General features: G+C 50.2%; 1 protein-coding gene across 7 annotated transcripts in view; it reads right to left on the bottom strand.

The window, feature by feature from the left end:
* The window catches only part of PTP4A3 (protein tyrosine phosphatase 4A3), a 170,086-nt gene that overhangs the window by 61,047 nt on the left and 86,390 nt on the right, over positions 1-22,649 (bottom strand). The window lies entirely within an intron of this gene.

The following is a 22,649-nucleotide window of genomic DNA, read 5'->3' as shown; positions in this document are numbered from 1 at the left end:
ATTTGCACTCGCTCCCTGCTCTTAGGAAAAGGAGAGAAATATATTCAGCCTTTTTGTGGCCACTGCATGGGGAGGAGGGGAGAGAGAGAACAAGCGAGGAGCTGGCCACCATGTAGAAGAATACTGACTATGAACAGGCAAGTGCAATTGTTATTGATGGCGGTTAATATCAAGAGTCGTCTTCTTATTAATAGATGATTATTTGCATCCTACTAGCATCCAGAGGATGGCTACACCATGCCAGGTGCTACACATGCACCTAGTAAAAACAGGCCCTAACCAAAGAATGTACAGCGTGGATTTTTCAAAAGGTGTCACCAGCGCTGACATTCCAAGGAAATGCCAATGGGATTTGGATTTGAGCTCTCTTGAAATCCCAGCCTGCTATTTTATTTATGAAAAAATGAGAGTGTGGAACAAGCAGGGAGAGGGGACAGCCTGGCAGAAACCCGGGCATGCTTTTAAAGAACCAGGGTGCATTCGCAAAGTCTGTAGGGTGCGTGTGCGCATGCACTGGGGCATGTGTTATCGAAAGCCGTAACCACCTGACTTTCTGTTATCAGCTGGCCGCAGTTTGTAGGCATCACAGTAGAAATGAGTCGTAAGAAGGGATTTGAAGGAGGATCACAGCGCGATCAAACTCTTAACAGAGACAAATCCAGATTTCAGTCACATTGAAAGCTAGAGTGACAGCGTGACCAGAATAATTTCCCCTGCACCGCACAGGTTTACTACCATGCTGCTAGCAATGGGAGTGTTCGGAATTTGACTATAAATAGAGTTTCTCATATCTGAGCACACTACAACCAGGCCCAGTTGCTCTTTTTTTAGACTAGGAGCTAGAGTACAGCACATGCTTAGTACATATTCCCTCTGTGCTGGAACAGCCCGCCGGCACAGCCCAAATGGGGCTAAGTTTCAAGAGGCAAAGGATGGTCTCATGGCTAAAGCACAGGATTGGGACTTAGGTATGTCTAGACTGCACTCTCAAATCAAAATACAATGCATCTTATTTCGATTTTATTTCAAAATTGGCTATTTCGAAACATTCCTTATTCCTCGTGGAACAAGGTTTACAGGGATGTCGAAATAACGTGTGTGTTATTTTGAAAATTATTTCACAATAGCGGACGCGTTCCTGGGATGTGGGGCAGCTATTTCGGGATACCTCCAGTATTCCGAAATAGTCTTGCAGTCTAGACGTACCCTTAGCTCTACATGGGAACTGCTCGACTGGATCCGTACTCCATCTAATCCAATATCTGTTTCGGACAGTGGCCAGCCTCACAGGCTGCAGAAGAAGGGGCAAGTAACCTGGTATATAGGTAGACGCGATGGGATAATCTGACCTCCTCATTAGGTGGTCTCCTGATCTCGAATAGTTCAATATTGGTTCAAACTCTGTAGCATGAGGTTAAACGTCCCTTCCAAAATGCTAGGATTAATTATAACAACTCTAGCTTCCATTATCCATGTAAATATCCTGGCCCCTTTTTATATCTCTAAGCTTTTGGAATGAACATCTTGTTCCACGGTGCATTTCCTCTCATTGGTGCTCAATCGCCCACCTTTTAGTTTCACTGAATACCCAGTTCAGTTCTTGTGTCACAAGACGGAGAATTGAAGTTCACAGTTTACCTTCCCTGTGCTACACTGTCTATAGAATCATGCCCCTTCTTAGCCAGCTACTTTCTAAAGCGAGCAATACCAAACTTTTCCATTCCTCACACGAGAGCACCTCCTTCCACTCTATCCTGTTCACCGCCACTTTCCCATTCCAACTTCTACCACACACTTTCCAGACAAGTCACTTCACTTCCAAGTTTTCTCATCTGCAAAAATGGAGATGACGTGGTCTGACTTCACAGGGAGGCATCAAGGCTATATTCATGTTTGGAATGAACTTGGAAAACCCTGGATACAAGGTGCCATATCCGGACAAAATTAAATTACTGTTACACCTAATGATTAGAGGGGTTTTTTTTATGATAGCAACGATGGGCTTTGGATACCATTTTTCTACAAGGTCACGCACTCATCCTTGAGATACAATGTTCTGATTTGAGCATACTGTCTCTAACATCACCAAGGACTCTGGTTTCTGAAAACACATATGTTGGCAGGCAAATGTGGCCTAAGCTACCAATAAGGGCTGATTTCTATGATTCACCAATATTTGTGTTGCCAGCTGGTTATATGCTACTCCTGTCTTAGCATCAGCGCTCCATGAGAGCATACTGAAGAGCTGCAAGAACACACACATCCTGGTATTCTATGAGAAATTCACTGTTTTCATTCCACATCTCTTCACATTGTGATAATTAATTTCTAAGACTCTGGGGTTTGCTCTTTGCAAATTCCAAAGGAGAATTACTGCATAGTGACAGTCTCTGTTTGGAAAGCTTCAATCTGCCACCATGAAAACTACGTAAGCCTTTCTATTGGGGGACTTGACATCACTATAAATGGAGCCTTGCTATACACAGAAGCCAGGACTTGTAACTGATCAAGGTTAAAAAAAGATTCTGAGTGAAGAGTGCAAATGAATACATACATTCTGTTAAGAACAAAAGCTATCATCACCAAGAACTAAAATAAGCCATGAACGTTTTTCTCTCAGTCTCCACTGGTCTGTATGTCTGTTTCATAACTGAGATGGAAAACAGACATTTGCAAACAAAGCTGAATTTTTCTTCAGGCTAGGGATGAAATAGTCTAGTAGTCAATTAACCGATTAACCGATAAACAAAAGCTTATAGGTCAATGCTATAGACTTCACTCATTTCCCTCCTCTCCCCCTGCTGCCAGTCCATTTTCTCGCAGGCTGGCCAGCAGCACAGCGTAGCGGCAGGGGGCTCCGTGGGAGTGGGGCTGGATTGCAGTGGCTATAGACTATAGAATAGTTGAGTAAGCGATAAGAATTCATGAGTTTAATTGACTATTCAATTAACCGACATTTAGCATCCCTACTTCACGCTATACAATCCTAGGTGATGGCGTTTACTTTGATTTGATGTCTGAGACTTGTTTCTGTCCCGGTTGAATCTGGTGACGTTTCATTTTTGAAGTCACTAAGGGGCCAGGTTGCAGCCATGCCAGCCTGGGCCCCTTCTCCTTCCCCCTCACCTCCTACCCCTGCTGCGCCAGCCCGGGCCCCTTCTCCTCCCCCCCCCCCATCCCCACTGCTCCTACAATGCCTGCCTGGCCCTCTTCTCCTTCCACCCCCACACCTAGCCCAGCCACACCAGCCTGCATCCCTTCTCCCTCCCCCTCACCTTCTATCCCGGCTGCACCATCCTGGCCCTTACTCCTCCCCCGCCACCCCTTCTCCTTCTTCCACCCCCACTACCATGCCAGCCTGGGCCCCTTCTTCCTCCCCCCACCCAGCCCAGCCCCCTTCTCCCTCCCTCCCCCCCCATGCCAGTCCGGGTCTCTTCTCGCTCCCCTGCCCAGACCCCTTTTCCCTCCCCCTTCACCACGCCAATCTCTGCCTCTTCTGTCCCCTCTGCCCCCAGCCAGCCTGGGTCCTTTCTCTCCCCCCGACCCACCTCCCACCCAAGCCAAGGCCACGGCCAGGCCCTGCTCTCCCTCCCTCCCCCGAGGGGTTGGGCCAGGCTGGGGTGAGGCCCCCTGCGCATGGGGGAAAGGGTCAAGCCACTTGATTCGAGGCTTTCCGCCCCCAGCACGTGGGAAGGGGGAGGCCACGGGGCTGAGAGTGGAGGGAGGGGCTACGGGACGGAGTGATGCACGACGTTTCTCTGTTGTCCCACAGGAAAATATTTTTTTAATATACAGAGAGATTTTGAAAGTATCTTTAATTTCTGCATTTCTGTGTTCCGGTCTTCATGCTTGGGGTAAAATCTGAAATAGCTTCACTCCAGACACAGAAGTGCTCCAAAAATGTACAAATATTCAGCCATGAACCACTAGGGTTTCTCACCACTATTTACTCTAGCGATTCTTCCCCTCTTGGGCGGGATCCACACCAACAGGCCACCAAAATCATGTCCTGGGGTTACCGTCTTTACAACCCACATCCATCTAGTCACTCAACTGCCACTGGGTTCTCCAGACTGTGAAAGACGCATGAAAGACAAGGAGCCGCTCACAGTCTGAATACACCAATCTTGTTTTAGAGGCTGCTACCCCAACCACCTCTGGAGCTAGAAAGATCATTAAACGTTTCGCCTGTTGAAATGCTTCATCCCCAACTGTGAGACAGCAAGCGCTTCAGTTTCTAAAGTGACACCAGAATTATAGCGGGGTGAGAAGGAAGTAAGCCGTACAAGCCTGGCAGGCGTTGTAGCGTCGGACACGTCACAACACATCCACATTCAAAGCACTTTGGAAGACCAACTGCTTTTAGGACCAGCAAAGCTTTCTAAAGGAAGGCCCTGAATGAGGAATCAGTAAGAAAACACTGAGATCCCTGATGCTTGTGTTACGCATTCCAATGCCATCGCAATATTGCCAAGACACAACTCAGACACCTAAATCATCAGAAGCTAATTCGGATTTTATCCCAAGCATTAAGAGCAGTACGCAGAGTCTCCAGGGCCCAGTCCTTGCTCTGGAAGAGCTGCCAGTTCATAGTCTTTATTTACTCCCTCCAGAGAGTGCTTTGCTGCAAAAAGATGATCTGTTTGTTGACAAAGTGTTAAGTAGCATGCTTCACATAAATCTCCCTATTTATTATCAAGGCTGCATGTCCATTCATCAGCTACCGCCGAGCGCTTTTCGAGCGCTCAGCAGCTGCTGCATTCCCCTTCAGTGTTACCACACTACTGGTGTTTATCCTTGGGCTTCCCAAAGTGCTTTGAAAAGCTCTGACGTATAATCTACAACGGCTACCGTATATAAAACCAAGGTGACTTGTGGTTTCTCTTCAGAGCAGCGTCGTCTAGTGGATACAGCATCGACCTGGGACTCAGAAGATCCGGGATCTATCCCTAACTCTGCTGTTGGCCTGCTCGATGGGCTCATAGGTCATGTTATTTCCGTGCCTCAGCTTCTCTCGCCCCATAAAACCGAGATACGATACCGTTTCCTTTGCATCATACTCGTAGATTTACTGCTGAGATGGGCTATATAAAGAGCTAAGCAGCACTATTAGTTCTACTTCCTATGGTGATTGGCGAACCTGGAACTCAGTGCTGCTAGAAGAGGTACCTTGACCCATATCTGAATGAATAGTTTGCAATTACATAGCACTATCCAGGTAAGTACTTTAAGCCCCCACACAAGCACTGGGACAGCATCTCTGAGCGGTAGAAACACACCCACATTTTACCCGGCAGGGCAGACATTTGGGTCCTGATTTTAAAGTGTTGAGTCCCTACAGCTCCCTCTGAGCTCTGGGAAAGCTGGGGATAAGGATGTAAGCGACCAGTCGAGTAGCTGACTACCTGATCAGCATGAGCATATCCTACTAGTCACTACGCGACTAGTTGCTTTCTCCCCGTCTTGCTGCCTCCATCAGGGTGGGGGGGAGGCAGGAGCCAGTGCTGGGGGAGGAGGGAGCTTTCCCCGCAGGGGGGAGGGGAACTGGGGAGTCAGAGGCGCAGCGGGGAATTAGCTGTCCCGACTTGCACCCAGTCCCAGACGTTGTGCCTTTGAAATGTATTACGAGTCTGGCGGCCCTTAACACATTTCAAAAGCAGAGGCGCAGTGACTGGGACTGAGCATGAACCGGGAAAGCTTTCTCCTGGCTCGCGCCCGATCTACTCCGCCGCACCTCTGCAGTTTCCCCCTTTATTGACTAATCGATGGAAATTCCCTAGCTACGGGTACTGCATACCTTCGAAAATCGAGTCAGCAATTCAGACTCCAACTTCAACAACCCCCATTCAACATGTCTGGCCCAAGGCCATGCCTGGAGTTATCTTCGGCTAAATCTACACAGTGCTGTAACTTCCTGCCTCAGCAGTGTGAAAAACCACCCTCCAGGCAGCAAGTGACAGTGCTGTAACGGCCTGTGTCAGAGGCGGCAGCCGGCTCCCTGGAAGGGAGGCCAGAAGGCCGGGAGCTCCCTGGAAGGGAGGCCAGAAGGCCGGCTTAGAAGTGGGCTCCCAACACGCACCAGCTCCTGGGGAACCTGCTGCCACCTGATACAGAGCTAGCATTGCGGGGCAGCAGCGGATGTGCACTGGAAGCCGGCTTGAGTGGCCCCAGGCTGCCCTGGAAGGGGCGGGGCCGGGACACGTCCATGCTCCCCCTCCCACAAACCCTCGATTGGCCTGGGTTTGGGGGAACACATGAAATCTTTGCCCACGTCCTCCACATGCCCAGAAAGAGCTGCCAGCTGTTCTGAACAGTTGACGGCTCCCTCTAGGCACCTGCCCCCTTGCAGGGCAGGAGGAGATTTCGCAAGCTGCCCCCTACCTCAGGCCAATCAGGGCTTGGGGGTGGCAGGAGTACGCAAAGTCTCCTCCCACCTTGCCCCTGCCCTGCAAGGGGTGTTTAGAGTGAAAGCGCTGTGTGCCCCTTGCAGAACGGGAGGAGACCTCACACACTTCCTGCTCCCGCCCTGCAAGGAGCACACGGCATTTTCACTCTAGGTGCCACGCTCACCTTGCAGGGCAAGAAGAGACTCTGCATGCTTCCCCCGCCCCTAGGCCAATCATGGCCTGGGGACAGGAGAACGGCAGGATCTCCACGGGCTGAATCAACCTGCTTGACTGGCCGGCCCCGGCCCACGGAGGCCCCTTTGCTTGACCAACCTGCTTGACTGGCCAGATCTGCCCATGGAGGCCCCTTTGCTTGACCAACTTGACCCCTTTGCTTGACCAACCTGCTTGACTGGCCAGATCTGCCCACGGAGGCCCCTTTGCTTGACCAACGTGACCCCTTTGCTTGACCAACCTGCTGGACTGGCCAGATCTGCCCACGGAGGCCCCTTTGCTTGACCAACATGACCCCTTTGTTTGACCAACCTGCTGGACTGGCCAGATCTGCCCACGGAGGCCCCTTTGCTTGACCAACGTGACCTCTTTGCTTGACCAACCTGTTTGACTGGCTGGATCCGGCCCATGGAGGCCCCTTTGCCCACCCCTGAGCTAGAAGGTAAAGGAAATACAATTTCTTGTCCATCGGACCGGACCTGCTCCCAGAATCTCACACCTGCAGCGGAGGAATTAAGCACATTTCCTCTCGAAGGAGACATTTCTACAACCCTGCCCCCAAAGGCTGCCCCCTACTCACGGCCTATTCCTTAAAATAGCCCAGCTGGAGCAATGTGGAACGAGAGCAACTGGATAGCTCTGAAAAGGTGCGTTATTGACATTTAAAGGTGGTGGATAGGAGACCTGCCAGTTGCAGCCGGTCTGGGCTACAGAGTAGCCAAGAATTCCACACACAGACCATCTCATTTACCCCTTCTCATTCCTGCACGATCGTCAGCACACGCGGTGGTCTAGAGTGGCGCCGTGATCGCCAGTTCTCAGCCCAGTGGCATTTCTGAACGTTAGCGTTTCAGATATTGGACAAGTGTCTCTGCTCCACCCCCCTCCTCCGCCCACTGTGCACCCTCGCTGGCCAGCCTGCAGCCAGGGAAGTCACGTAAGAGATATGGGTGGTGGGGTTTTTTTTTCTCCCCAGAAATAGATCTTTTAGGGGGATCAGATGTCGCTTGGCTTTTTGGTTCATGCCAAGAACACTGGGCTCCAGATAAGTGTGGTCGAAAAGAAGGAAGCCAAGAACCCGAAGAACAAATGTTTCCCAAGAGAAAGTCGCTGGCATGCTCTCCGGCAAACTGTTTTCTTTGTTTTGTTTGCTTACAGACGAGAGGCTAACGCTGAGGCCCTTTAAAGAGAGAGGGAAAACGAATCCTGCCCAGCCCTTGAATTCCTGGGTGTTGTCCCTGGTGGGGGACAACCCAGGCAAAGAAATATTCCATTTCACGCAGCCTTTATTCACTCCCTTCATGCCACCCCACTGAACCTCTGATTATTTTGCAGGCTTCCAGCGTCTGACACACGTAGGGGATTTCTCGTTCTTTTATTTGCAATGCCTTCTGGCTATTTGCTCTTCACACTCCTTAATTCTCATCTTACATGGCATCTATCACAGTTTAAGTTCCTTTCTATGGCTTTGCGTGGGCTGGATTTTTCGCTCCCGAAGGATAGCTGTCTGGCTTAAACAGTCTCTGAAATCTTGGCCTCTAACCCAACTCTATTTTCCCTCTCCATTTTGCTTCCTTTTCTGTTAGGGACATGCATGACCTGTGAGACTAGCAGTGTCGCACTCATGCTATGTCGAGCCCAAGGATTTTCATTTCCGCAGTTTGGATCCTTTGTAACTCGCTTCCTGCTTTAAAATCTTCCTTTTGAAAGTTATATGGTCAAGGGGCAGTTTCCAGGAGCATCCTTCCTCAAAGGATGCTGGGGTTCATTAGGTGGTGGTCCAAGTTAGTTGCTTAGTGCTTCAGGACTATCTTGAGCCAAACGAGGCACGTTTGTGACTCAGGATACAACCGAGAAAGGGATGGGCCAGTATTTAGGGGTGAGAATGGTTAACCGGTAAGCATCACCCTTAACGGGGGATGTTAACCAGTGGGGGCTGGAGCAGCTGCCTGCCCACTGTGGAGAGGGGTAGCTCCAGTCCAGCCGGAAAAGGCTCCACCTGCGGTGAGCCCGGTACACGTGCAGGGGCGCTTCCGCCTGGCCGGAGCAGCCCCTGTTCATAGGGACAGGGGGGGCCGCTCCAGCTTGCCACCCCTTTAATTGATTAACTGGTTAAATATTACATTTAACGGACTAACCAACTAAATGGGATTTTACATCCCTACTTGTATTTAAGGCACTACATCAGTGACACGCAAACAGCACTGGGGAGCGGGCCGCATGACCCGTCGAGAGCATCCTGTGGCCTGTATTTCCACTGGGGTTCCACCTGCAGCCCGCAGGCCCCCTGCCTGCCTCATGTGCCTCATGGGCAACTAATTCGCAGTGATCCAGCTCTGGGAGGGAGTGGGAGGAGCAGGGACAGAGCGTGACTCAGCGGATTTGCGGTGCTCCAAAAGTGCTGGGAGGGAGGGGGAGGAGAAGGAAGAGCAGGGCTCCAGCGATCATGCACAAGAGGTGAGTTGGGGGCTAGACGGGGGAGGTCTGTGGGCCGCAGGTTGCCCACCATTGCACTCCACGAAGACACGAGAGATCTGGGTTTGAGACCAGGCTCTACCACATGTTCTCTGACTGGCAAATCGCTCCTGCTCTGACTCCACTCCCAACTGTACAACGCAGTCCTCTTTCCTTTCTTTCCCCCTGGATCTCCCCCTCTTTCCCCTCTGTCTCTTCGAATCACGATGCAGGGCCCCTCTCTCACCATGCACACGCCCGGGGTTCTGCACAGCAGGGCTCTGCTCTCACGAGGGGACCTCTGGCCGCTGCGGCACACCACGACACACTTGCATACTGCCCGCTTCCAAGAAGCAGTCATTTAAGGTTGTGCTGAGAAACTGCTTCCCTAAACCCTGTCCTAGCTTGACCTACAACCAGCTCACATGCTGCCAACTGGAGTCACCCCCCTTGCTGATTTATGAGACCGAGTTGCTTCTGATGTCCCTTCCCGGTGCTCACTCCATCCTCTCCCCCAGTCGTGTAACTCCGGGAGCGTATCCACTTTCCTACAACTTGGGTCTGAACCCCCCTCGCCACTCAGAAGCGAGTCGAGATTTACAAGGAAAGCAGGACGGAGGCGGCCAACGCCTCCACAGAGCTGGGCCAGTTCGCTCCCTTTATCCCTCCCAATCCTGCCCTGCCCTCCCCTCGGCTCAGGCTGCCTCTTCCCGGCCAAGGACGGGAACAGAACCGCTTCCCCAGGCGCTGAGCAGTGCCCAGAGATGGAGAGCTGTCTGCAGCGCAAAAGAGCAGCCACCTCGGCCCACGCCTTCACGGAGGGGGAGGGAGTCGTGCCAACCCCGTGGCTTCAAGCAGAGGAGGGTGAGTAGCCACACAGAAAGGGCTAGCGCCCTGTTTGGCTGCCGAGTCGCAGCTGGGTGAGGCACCGCTCGGCTGCAGCACCAACAGCGGCTGGCTGAGAGCTTTGCTCTCCAACATCACTTAGCAACGGCTCCCGGTAGAGCCTTCCCCGCTGCGGGCCACCTCCCCTTCTCAACGCTTCGCAGACCAGCTGGTGTCCCAGCAGCCTCCGTCCGCCGCAGCCCAGAGCGGGCGGAAGGCGGCAGCTTGGTGCAGCCCTTTGCCCGGACCCCTGAGCATGGTGCTGGCTTCCCCGACACCGACTTCATTCTCCAGCAGCGCTGACGCCTTGTGTGTTCACTGCCAACGGCACCCCCGCTATGCACGTGATCAAGGGACCCTTTGACTACGGTCCAATAGCCTCACATCCCGGGGGGAGAGGGTGTAGCCCCATTTTACAGCCAGAAAGACAGAGGAAGAAAATACCCACATTTCCCGAAGGAATCATTAATTCTGGGTCCGGGACTTAGGAAATCACCGGCCTGGTTTTCCGACAGGTTGGCACCTACCACTCCCACGGACATCCATAGAATTGCCAGCACCTCCGAATGTTAGGCCCTAGATCAGCGGTCTCCAAACTGTGCAGCAAGCCATTCTAGGGGGGCACAGAGGAATGTAATCAGGATACCCTTCTAGGGGGGCAGAGAGGAATGTCTGGAGGGGGGTGACACTAGCGGTGCATAGAAGAATGTGCCGAGGTACCCCTCTGGGGGGCAGAGGAATGTGTCAGGGTACCCCTCTGGGGGGCACAGAGGAATGTCTGGGGGTGCCCTGGTAGGGGGTACAGAGGAATATCTGGGGTGTGTATAGCAGGACATGGGTCACCCACATGGGGGCAGAGAGGGAGTGCCATGAATCCAGCCCCACTCGGCCCCCAACCCAACTCCGTCCCCACTCCCAGAAGCCCAGTCTGGCTGGAGCAGCCCCACCCCCTTTAATCGGTTAACCGGATAAACAGTACATTTAACCGGTTAACTAAACAGGATTTTACATCTCTCGTTTAAACCCCCTCTGGGCTCCCCTTTTAGAGGAACCACATTGGCGCTACCTGGAAGGACATCAGGGCCCCCGCTTGACTCTGCCACCGTTACGCAACAGATTGCAGGGGAAAGGAAGCGGGTGACACACGCGCGTCCATTTTGCAGCTGAAGGAGCTGGAAGTAATTCTGGCCTCACCAAACCCATCTTTAGCTGTTGAACAGTGATGGGACAAAGCCACTGAGCCATTGTCATATGCGATAAGGCAGTTCTAATCCAGCAAAGAAATGACAGCCTCTAGCCATCCGTCAGCTCATAGCCCTGTCTGTGCATCCGTCCATCCTGCGGCGTGGTCCCGTGCCATCTGCTGTCATCTTTAGCTTGCTGCCTAGCAGCACCTGGCCCCATCGTGATGTTATTCTCGTTATCCCACAGGAAAAATTAAAAAAACAACAACAAACCAACACCACAGCACAGCCGGTACTAAAAACGATACTTCCCGTCTCACACCCAGGGCTGTCATTAGGAATCAACTCTGTGCTGTCAAGCCTCAAAGTATCAGACTATAAAAAATAAAGAGGGGGACAGAAAGAGAAGAACAAGTGTGGGGTTTATGAGTAGGGTGGCCAGGTGGCCGGTTTTCTACCAGACAGTCCAGTTTGGGGCCCTCTGCCCGGTAAAAAAAAATCCAATGTCCGGTATTTCCTAGTTTTCCGGCTGGGCACCGGACAGAAGAGGGGGTGGGAGGTGGAATCGGCGCTGGGAGCCCTGGTTGCGTGTGAGGAGCAGGGGCAGCCCGGTCCATACTCCTGTGCGCTGGTCAAGAGCGTAGTGGAGCCGCAGCCGGACTGACTCGCGCAGGATGGGAGCACCCTGGGATCTGCGCAGCCCGGGTCAGTCCTGCTCCCCGCTGGCTGATTCGCTCCCCCACCCCCATCTTAGCCGGCCGGTTGGTTCCTGCTCCAGATCCTCCCCGGCCAGCCCTGCTTCCGGCGGCCAGTTCTCCCCTCTTCCTCCTCCTGAGCTCTCCCGGCCAGCTCCGCCCCCCCCCCCGCCCTCCTCCAATATCCTGCGGCCAGCCCCCTTCCGCCTGACCCCCCCCCCCACCGACCAGCTCTGCTTCCTGTCAGCTCCCCCATCTCCACCAGCCAGCCCCGTTGCCCCCATTAGCTCTGTTTCCTGCCACCTCCCCCACCTCCGGCCAGCACCGCTCCCCTGACTACCTGGTAACCCTATTTGTGAGGAAGGAGTGAAACTTGCTCTCTCGGCTGCTGGCATACTGGTCATCAGCTAAGTCAGAATTCATGTCCACATGCAAGAGCCTAAACCAGCATGGATTTAACAAGGAGATATGCTTAGGCATGAACTTTATACGGTTTGTGTCGAGACTGACCGATTGCCTTGTCCCATTTTAAATACAGTCTGAATAACGATTGGCAAGACACCACCCCGAGCGGCAGAGACTGACAGCATCCGAAACAACGCTGCAGCCACAGCAGCTGCTGCCAGCAGGAGTTCTAAGCAACGTCGCGCTTAATTAAAAACATCGTTTTGAAATACACTTCACAACTTCTCCATGTGGCGAGAGGTTTTGCCCACCGCAGGAGCGAGACGCCATGCAGAGCTGAACAGGCAAGCTTTCCTCCAGGCCTGAAAGGTCAGATCCAAGTTCATCCGTGCACAAGAGGTGCAAGGTATTATTAAATGGGGTATGCAAAGAATTGGGTAGTGCTGTATCATTTGTGTTAGCAACTTTCCTGAGCTTCTGGGAAACGCTATGTGAAAAAAATGGCATGGAACAGAGCTCTTTGTATGCTGTAAAGCCCAAGCCACTACTGCGTTTTCATTTGGTTGCTAGTGCCAGGTCAGAGATTTTCAAGAGTGACCACAGATTTTAGGTGTCAGTGTTTGGGTGCCCAATTACAGACATACAAAAAGGATCTGATTTTCAGAGGCTTGATTTTCAGTGCTGGCTGAAAACAGGTCCCCCTCAAGGCATCGCAAACAGAGCCCCTGAAATCTACTACTTCCCTCCTGAAGGTCAGTCCTGTGTATTAACCTGATATGCCTAGCACACCTAGCCAAGCACACCTAGCCAAGCTATTATTATTAGGAGGCAGAACCAGAGCATTATAATATTTGAGGCATTAAAAGGAGGAGTGATGCAAAAGCACTTCTTCCTTCTCGCCAACAAAACCCAACACCCCCGCTCATATTTTAGCTGGTTCCAGCTGCCCGGCAGCCAAAGCAGCAAGAAGGTAGAAAAACATACTCCAAGAGCTCTTGAGAGGCTCAAACACAGCCCTGTATAACGGTCTGAAAAACTGCAAAACAGCATTCAGAGAAATTGTATCACATCAGCTGCAGCATCACTTGAAATTCCGTTGGAGGAACAAAAAAGGGTCTTGCGAACTGCCGAGAATGAATGCTCTGCAATGCGTTTTGGGAGGCAAGGTTCACTGGGAGCTCTCTCACCATCGTCATCGGGTAGCAAATGTCAGACACGTGATCCCTATTTTATACACATTCAATATTTTTTATTGGCTTTGATCCAAGGCTGCCAGGGATCTGGATTCAGTGGGAACGGACTGCACATGAGAAAAAAACATACTAATTTCCCACAAGGTCTAATTTTCCGTGGAAGCATTTCAAGTATTTTGGCAAATCCATGTTCTGGCAATTTAGCTCTAGCCCACAAATTCTTAATGGGTTTTCAATCACAATGCATCCGGCAATACAAGCTGCAACACCGATTACCATATTAAGCATGACAGAACAATGTAAAAAGGGTTTTTCAAGCAATATTAATAACCTGTCAAGTGAATAAATATCCTTCCCACTCAAGAGCTACAGGGGATCTGGAAGCTGTGAAGGAACATGCTGTATATAACCTTGTGGAGGAGAATGGCTTCTCCGCAGCACGCAGCCCTAGGTTTCTTTGGCACAGATGCCCATCTAGCAGGGATGATTCAGACTCGTGCTCTGCAAAGACCGATGCAACTACTCTATCAGATGAAGTCCAAACAAGGGAATCCAAAATGAGGGCTCTACAGGGAGCTTTGTGTGGCCTGGCAGATAGAGAACCGGACTGGGAGAAAGGAGGCCTGGTTCTAGTCCTAGATCTACTGCAGACTTCTGTTGAGTGGCCTTGGGCACGTCCCTTAACCGCCCTATGCCACTGCACCTTCTCCAGCCCTTTGTCTGCCTTATCTATTTAGTTTATAAACAGTTGGAGGGCAGGGGCAGTCTCTCTCACTACATACACATCCACAGTCTCTAGCACAATGGGGCCCAGACCACTAGACACTGCTCTAACACAAACAACAACAGGAGAGCAACTGCTACGCAGGATAAGTAACCCCCTACCACCACAGTTTTATGATTCACCATTGTCCATAATAAAGACAAAAGAGCCAGAGAAAGAGATAAGTGACAGGCAATTGCCCCGAGTGTGCAGCAGGGAAGTAGGGATCACTGCTGAGCGAGCACTGGTCTGGAGCCGAGAGCCACCCCTCTGTGCCTCAGTTTCCCTCTCTGTCAAACCAAGATAACGCTTACCCGACCTCATTTGGAAGGATACCAAATGCCACCACGTGCAAAGCACTATTCGTAGTAACAATAATAATCACCCGGACCTAACTGGCCTCCTAGGCTAGTGCTGACTCCGGCTCCAGCGAAGGACAGGTGCTCCAGAAAGGGACACGACCACAAGCTCCGTAAAAGAACGCATCACAGAGTGAGTGGTTACAGCACACACACACCTTTTCCCCTAGCGAAGATGCAATCCAGCATTTCATGACTGTCGGGACTGTGCCGCATTGCGACCCTTTGGCACTTCCCAGCAGCAAAGGGGGCCGAAGACAGGGCCTTCCTGGTCCATGGCTGTAGCACTTTAAGGGCTGAGCTAAAGGAAAATCTCTTTGAGCCATACGCCGTATAGCAGGGATGGCCAGAATTGTATGCTGCACCAGAATTGTTGCGGGGGGAAAGGAAGAGCTCTCCATCAGCCAGAACTGTGGAGCGCCGGAGGCCATTTCTAGGGATGTGAGGGGGAGGCTTCGTGAGCCGCACTTTCAGGGGTGAAGAGCCGCACGCGGCTCGCGAGCCGAGGGTTGGCCACCACTGCCATACAGGATCTGCGACGTTGCTGAGCAAGTCTGATTTCAGCCAGCAGAGGGCAGCGCAGCAAAGGTCGCCGACAGATCCGTGCCAAGGCCCCGTGTGCCTGTCGGAAGAGGAAAGCGCCTCTTCTTTTAGTCACATACCTAGGACCATTGGCTCCACGTATGAATCCATATTTCAAAGTGAGTACATAGGCCAAAAGAGGGCGTTACTCACCAGGAACTGCCTACCACATGACCCTCCCCTTCCAAGTATAACCTGGGTATGTGTAAAAATACCACCCCCGCACATATGCACAGGATAAGCTTACAGCTAGCTGCAATCTGCCTACCTTGCTGTGCCTTGTACCCACGCAACCCTCAGCAAAGAGCACGTTCTGTTAGGCGAGGCTACCGAAAGCCCCCAACCCTTGGAAAGGGCAGTGTATGTGGAGCCCGGTAGCATTATGCTAAAGAGTTTCAAACGCCAGCACAGAGGCGAGCTGGGCAGCTAAGAACAGAAGAGCAAAGCGTGGCATCCCCCACCAGTGGAACTATTCCACCATCAGACCAGGCATCCATCTAGCAGCTGGGGGCTCAGGACGGGCGTGCGGCCCCGCTACCCAATTTATAGGACTAGTATTAATTACCAGCTTAGATCCAGCTTTTAATCAACAGCATTATTTCAGGGCAGGGCAAAAGGGCTCAGGTGCATCACATGAGTACACAATGGCAGAGGGACAAGGGTGTGCAGGTGGGAGTCTCAAACCAAAAACACGTTCAAGCCCAATATCATTGCGAACAAGTGGCTAGGGCTAATCAGTGCCAGACTCCCCTCGGCTGTGTCTGCAGGGTTCAGAAATCCAGCCAGCAGTTTTGTGTCTCAACCAAGGCAGGCAGCCACCGAAACCTGGTCCATCAGGTTGCTTCCAGCTCACTGGCTAGTTAACATTCTGCACAGCATGATGGCTTAAGCCTGCTGCGATCTGGCTTCAACACTGGGCTTTGTTTTTAATTCACATAGGCAGCAGCCGTCATTTTCAGGTCTGTGCTGTCTGAAGCTCAGGAACACAAATGGTTCTGCCCCGCCCCAAAGGCCCCAAAAGAAACACATACCAAGCAAATTGCAATTTACATTTTGCCACAAGCATCTTTTGCTGAAACCAACTGCCAGGAATTGTAGGATACAAGAGTGAGTGATCAGCAGGCGTTACCAAGCGCGTTTATGAGGGAGCCTCGTTAACCCTTTGCTGGTCTCCTGAAGGAGCCCTGCATTACTTAAGACAAAGAACTGCATTGCTCCCACTTCTGCCTCTTGCAACTTGACCTTGAAGCAGCCAATTAACTGCTCTCTATATATCTCAATCTATCCATCTGTAAAAGGGGTACGAATGATACTTTTCTAAGAGCCAGCAGAGCTAAAAGATTTTAATGACAATTTAGCCATCAACTTTACCCTTATTTTTGTGCTGGTAATTCAACTACAAACAGATCATGAATTACTAATTTATTCTCCATTCAAAACTGGACTTATCAGCCTATCGTTTGATCACAGACAGTTTGCAGCTGCTACACGAGTTGTATGACCGGTTACCTACGTCCCATGGCTTTAAGGCTCACCACAAAATCTTTCAAAAATGTGGGACATGCACGATGGGGGGCTGGGGAAGGTGGCAAGGCCAAATCGGAGTGATGGTGAAACCCTGTACATTAGGTGACGCCACCACTCAACTTTGGCCAAGCTGCCCTGTCGTTAGCCTTCTGAAGCAATACAAGACTCATTTATTTTGTATTTGAACCATTAAGTGTAGAGCTGCCAGAGACCTGATTTAGTATGAGATGGGCTATTTTTTATTTAAATAGAGGACATCTCTTATAATATAAGACTGTTGGCAGCCCTATATGGCATCGCTCCCCAGTGGGATAACCTAACCTTTCCGGACTCATTTTGTTTCTGCCTCCAGCTGACTTTTGGTGGTAGTCATTAAACACTTTTCTTTTCTGAATTAAACCCAGGCCTGAAATCTGACATTCAAACACCTTTGCAAGAACAAAAGCTCACCCCAAGATCCGTGAGAAAGGTGACTGCAACAGAGCTAACAGAGTATGTTTCTGAAAAGCGTTATTAAATACTCCTCGTCATGCTTTGCCCAGCTCTAGCCCGAAGTATGCCTTGGGTTTCAGAGCCTCACTACAGGTTGAACTCTCCAATTCAGCACCCTCTGGACCCAACCGGTACCAAACCAGAGAATTTGCCAGACCACTGAAGGCAGCATTACCAACACTTCCTCTGCTTACTGGGCTCTTAGAAGACTTGTAGGGGTAAATTAGAGCTAAGTAACAGCACAGAAAACTGAGAGCCAGAGTTGGTGGCTGGAAACCAGTGTTTCTCAAAGCGGTCAGCGAAACCCCTTTGAGAAACCTTTTAACGGGCCACTCTAGTGTGTTTATTTACTGGTGCCGTGGCCACAGGGCAAAGGGGAGCTGCAAGAAGCGGTGTGGCTGGGCTCCCGCCCCCCGTGGCTGCAAACAGCAAATCGGAGCCAACGGGAGCCACAAGGCTCTGTGGCCATGGTGCTGGTAAATAAACACACTGAAGCGACCAGGTAAAAGGTTTCTCAAAGTGGTTTTCATGGTGCTGGTAAATAAACACACTGAAGTGACCAGTTAAAAGGTTTCTCAAAGTGGTTTTGTGGACCACATTGAGAGACACGGCTGTAAGCTAACTTTATGGAACTGCGGGAAACTTGGCCACACCCGTAAGTGGACATCGGACTAAGTAAAATCATGCTGGACCACAGGCGTTGCCCGACCAGAGTGCCAGACTAGAGAGTCACAAGCTACACTGCAAACTGTAAATATACTAAAAAACAGAGCTTATGAGCAAGCGAGAAACCGATGGCCTGGCCCAATTCCTTGAAGGCACATAGCAGGCGGCTGTAGCAACACAGACACAGAGCCCTTTCAGCAGAAGCTCAGTAACCTTTGTGTGTTTGTAGACACAACCCCATTGAGAAACCTGAGGGTGCACGCAGGACTGAGGCTGAAAACACAAAGCAAATCAGCGCCTTGGACGGGGCGCTGCGCTGCTTCCGACTGACGGAAACGAACAAGATTCCCATCCAGATCTGGGTGGTGAGAAAGACTCCCTGTAGAGAATGCTTCTGTGAACAGATGGGACTGGATTATACCCTTGGATGTCAACGGATTCTGGCAAGCAGAATAGGGGAAATAAAGAACTCCTGGCCAATAAAAAGATGTTTTAGTTCCCAAACCCTGAGTGTTCAAATCTGAAGTTACCAGAAAAGCAGGGGGGGAGGAAGGCTTGTTAAGTACAAGAATCCATATTACATGAGGGTTTGCAGATTTAGTCAACTGCACTGAAGCAGCGTATAGAGCAACCAGAAACATCCTCGAGATCCTCTGCACCACTAACGCGGTAGGCTGTTGCTGTCGGCCCTGGCTAAAGATTTGGTGCAGTAATAGTGGAAGCTGCCCTTTGCAGCAGTTGAACCATCAATCGCCATGGGAAGGTGGGCAAGGGTGGGTGAGAGAGATTGTGCTAAAGAGAGACTGACACGCCTGGCTACTGGCCCCAACCTGACAGTAGGGCTGACCTGCTCATTAAGAACCCCTAATCTGCATGCCTCCCACAGCTCTCTGCAACGCAAGTCATTCATTTCAGACGCATCATCCCGTGTGGGGAAGACAGAACATTTAGTGCACAGCTTGTGAAAAACGAGAAGCCTCAAACAATGTGCTGCCGTTTTACAGCTTCTGAACCAAGGCGCAAGGTGAAGGGTTGTAAAAGTGCCTCCCTCCCATTTGGAAAAGGGACTTGAGACGAGGCCAGCGAAGAGGACACTGCCAAGCTCACAATGGCAGCCTGCATCAGAGCCGGGAACTGAACTCCCAGCCAACCTCCCCCCAGCCTCCGTGCACGAGACCTCGACGGGGGAACGCGCTTCCCTCAGACCCTTCGGTCTGGCAGAGTTTGGATTCATGAGCCTTCCACACAGCCTGCAAGACCCACCGTGGCGTCCCGCTATTTGGGGCGAAGGCAGTCCCTGGATATCGGGCAGGGCTCTGCACCGATGGCGGGATGCTTTGTGACAAGACTGTATGGCAAGGGTGCCCAGAATGGGATGGGAGCCTCCGGGTGAAACAGAGAGCTGCACTGTATGGATCAAAAGGCCAATTTAAGTTCACAGCTGCACTGACTGAAGAAAGGCACATGACAGAATCCTAGGGCTAGAAGGGACCTCAGGAGTCATCGAGTCCAGCCCCCTGCCCAAGGCAGGACCAATCCCAACTAAATCAACCCAGCCAGGGCTTTGTCCAGCTGGGGCTTAAAAACCTCTAGGGATGGAGATTCCACCCCCTCCCTAGGGAACCCATCCCAGGGCTTCACCACCTACATGGTAAAATTTTTTTCCTAATATCCAACCTAGACCTCCCCCACTGCAACTTTTTATTATAGACTCTAACTTGAGACCCTTGCTCCTTGTTCTGCCATCCATCACCACTGAGAACAGCCTCTCTCCATCCCCTTTGGAACCCCCTCATCAGGAAGTTGAAGGCTGCTATCAAATCCCCCCTCACTCTTCTCTTCTGCAGAATAAATAAGCCCAAATCCCTCAGCCTCTCCTTGCAAGTCATGTGCTCCAGCCCCCTCATCATTTTTGTTACCCTCTGCTGGACTCTTTCCAGTGTGTCCACATTGTTTCTGCAGTGGGGGGAGGGGAAGAGGGGGGAGAACTGGACACAATACTCCAGAAGTGACCTCACCAGTGCTGAATAAAGGGGAACAATCACTTCCCTAGATCTGCTGGCAATGCTCCTCCTAATGTATCCCCACATGCCGTTAGCCTTCTTGGCTACAAGGGCGCACTGTTGACTCATACAGACAGATCTGCTTCATTCTCCCAGGCACACCCGCCCCAGCGCCCGTCTCTTGGGACCCCTGGTTCCTACAGGCTCCTGCTCCTCCTGAAGATACTGAGGCCCTCTGTAAAGTGCTTTGAGATCTACTGATGAAAAGAGCTATTTGAGAAATAGACATAGTTATACATAACGAATCACATAGCCATCAGACATTAACAGCCTCCTGCCACGGCTACAGCATACCAGTCAAACTTCTGTCTCAGAGCTCTATGGATCCCCTAGCAGCCCTATCTACCCCAAATAAACAAGGAAAAAGGGGAGAGAAGCCCACAGCTCCCTAAAACTTATTCCGGAGTCCGCACACTCCCACTGGTCCGATCGTCGTGCTACATATGCCCTTAGCAAAGCGTCAATAGAGCCATTTAAGCCAAAGCTCTTGTGTAGTCTGACTCATGCTCCTTGCTGACAATCGAGTCCTTTCAGTCTGGAGTACAGTCCCCCAAAAGCCTGCCGCTACTCTGTGCAGAGTAGGTGTGGTTTTGTTCGATGCCACACATGCAAATGCAGTGTCTTTTGATAACAGAACCGCTGTACGGGGCTCTCTGAATACAACGCCCCCCTTCTCCCTGGATGAGGACCTGAATTTCTGTGTTTTCTTTTATAAAGTGAATGAACGATTATGCAAGACAGGTTCTCGCCCCATCTGGGGAAATATCTGAAGGGTCTAATTTCCATCTTAAAGCTCCCACTTCTCCAAGTTGCTAAGTTGTCCTTGGTTACCAGAGGTTTTTCAGTAGTTGAAGGATCTGCAGCTTTTTCTGTCATCTCTGAACAAACTGGATGAAGCCGGTTTTTTTCTCATCAGCAGGCTGGAAATGCCACCCCTAGCTTGGTGTGACTAGGAGGTCCCATCTATTTCCTCAGAGTTTTGCAAAGCTATCAGAGCACTCCCGTTGCAATTACAACACATCGCATACAACCATGCCCAGCCTCTTCTCTTCAAAAACAGGTATGTAAAACCTGTGCAGGGCAGAGAGACTGGAAAGAAATCTATACAGTCTTCCTTTGATAAATGAATCCATATTAAGCTATTATCACTTATTTTGGCATTGGAAAAAGTAAAGAAAAGGGCAACAAAATGATTAGGGGTCTGGAATGGCTGCCATATAAGGAGAGATTAATTAAACTGGGACTTTTCATCTTAGAAAAGAAGAGATTGGGGGGGGGGAAATACGATAGAGGTCTATAAAATCATGATTGGTGTGGAGAAAGTATGTAAAGAAAAGTTATCTACTTGTTCCCATAACACAAGAACTAAGGGTCACCAGATGAAATTAATAGGTAGCAGGTTTAAAACAAATGAACAGAAGTATTTCTTCACACAATGCAAAGTCAACTTGTGGAACTCCTTGCCAGAGGACATTGTAAAGACCAAGTCTTTAACAGGGTTCAAAAAAGAGCTAGATAAATTCAAGGAGGACCCGTTCATCAATAGCTATTAGCCAGGATGGGCAGGAATGGTGTTCCTAGGTTCTATCAGGGAAATGGGCAACAGGGGATGGATCACTTGATGATTACCTGTTCTGTTCATTCTCCCTAGGGGGCGCCTAGCATTGGCCACTGTTGGAAGACAGGATACTAGGCTAGCTGGACCTTTGGTCTGAAAAATTATGGCCGTTCTTATGCTATTGTTCTTAGAAAGGGGAGAGATTATTCCCTCACTCTGCTTTCACTTTAATTATAAAGTCCAAATGGCACAAAATTAGCACACTTCACCTTTGGACAGAGATTTTTTTTAAGAGGTTTCATAGCAAGTTATATTACAGGAGAAAATAGGTGGGGGGTTTTGTTTTTCTTTTCTGCTATCTTACTGAAGACAGCTAAAATTGAACATTACTGAGTGTAACAGATGATGGAGAACTGATCATGCCTATTCAGGTTTAGTTTTATAAAAAAAAGTCTTAAAAAAGAAAAGCATACTTATTAACCAGCTTTAAAACAAAACAAAACCTGGCTCTTTGGAGGGAATTTCTACACATGGTAATTCCACAAACATTAATTACACTGTCAACATTTTAAAAATCCTTACCTGTTTTCGTTATTTCCTTTAAAAGCCCGAAGATTTTAACTGAATTTTCATTATGCTGTTTGTTTGATTTCTGCTCCGGGTTCAGTTTATACAGCAAAAAATGACTGTTCAATTTCACTGTGTTTCCAGTCCATTTTACTTGCTGGTTTTCCAACACTAGCACTCTATATTCCTCCCGGCCTTCGCACCTACCCTCCAAGAACATTTCGATCCCCAAACTCTCAAAACTTAGTGAAACTAAAAGAATATCACAAAAATATTCCTATTCATGTTATACAAAATGCTTTCCTTTAAACGAGGCTTATATTTTAACCTTTAAAAATCTTACCAGATATAAACCCATCAGTGGTAGAGGGTCAAAGAAATGAGGGAAGAGAGGATTCTTTCCTAGGTTGTGACTGAGGATTCACCTAAAGTGTATCACCACCAATAAAAATTCTCCTGCAGAACTGAGTTTTGGAGCACAGCTCAACTGACTCAGGCTCACGCTACAGAGCTAAAAATAATCATGTAGACATTCTCGCTTCAGCTGGAGTCTGGGCTCATACCTAAGTGACGGTGGCAGGTCTCAGAAGCCCGGGTCCTGCTTGAGTGGGAATATCTACACTGCTATTTCTAGCT

Source organism: Pelodiscus sinensis, chromosome 2 (genome assembly GCF_052426305.1).
Source record: "Pelodiscus sinensis isolate ZL-2025 chromosome 2, ASM5242630v1, whole genome shotgun sequence".
NCBI lineage: Eukaryota > Metazoa > Chordata > Testudines > Trionychidae > Pelodiscus > Pelodiscus sinensis.
The sequence above is the reverse complement of the archived record's forward strand: the minus strand, read 5'-3'. Positions and strand labels throughout refer to the sequence as shown.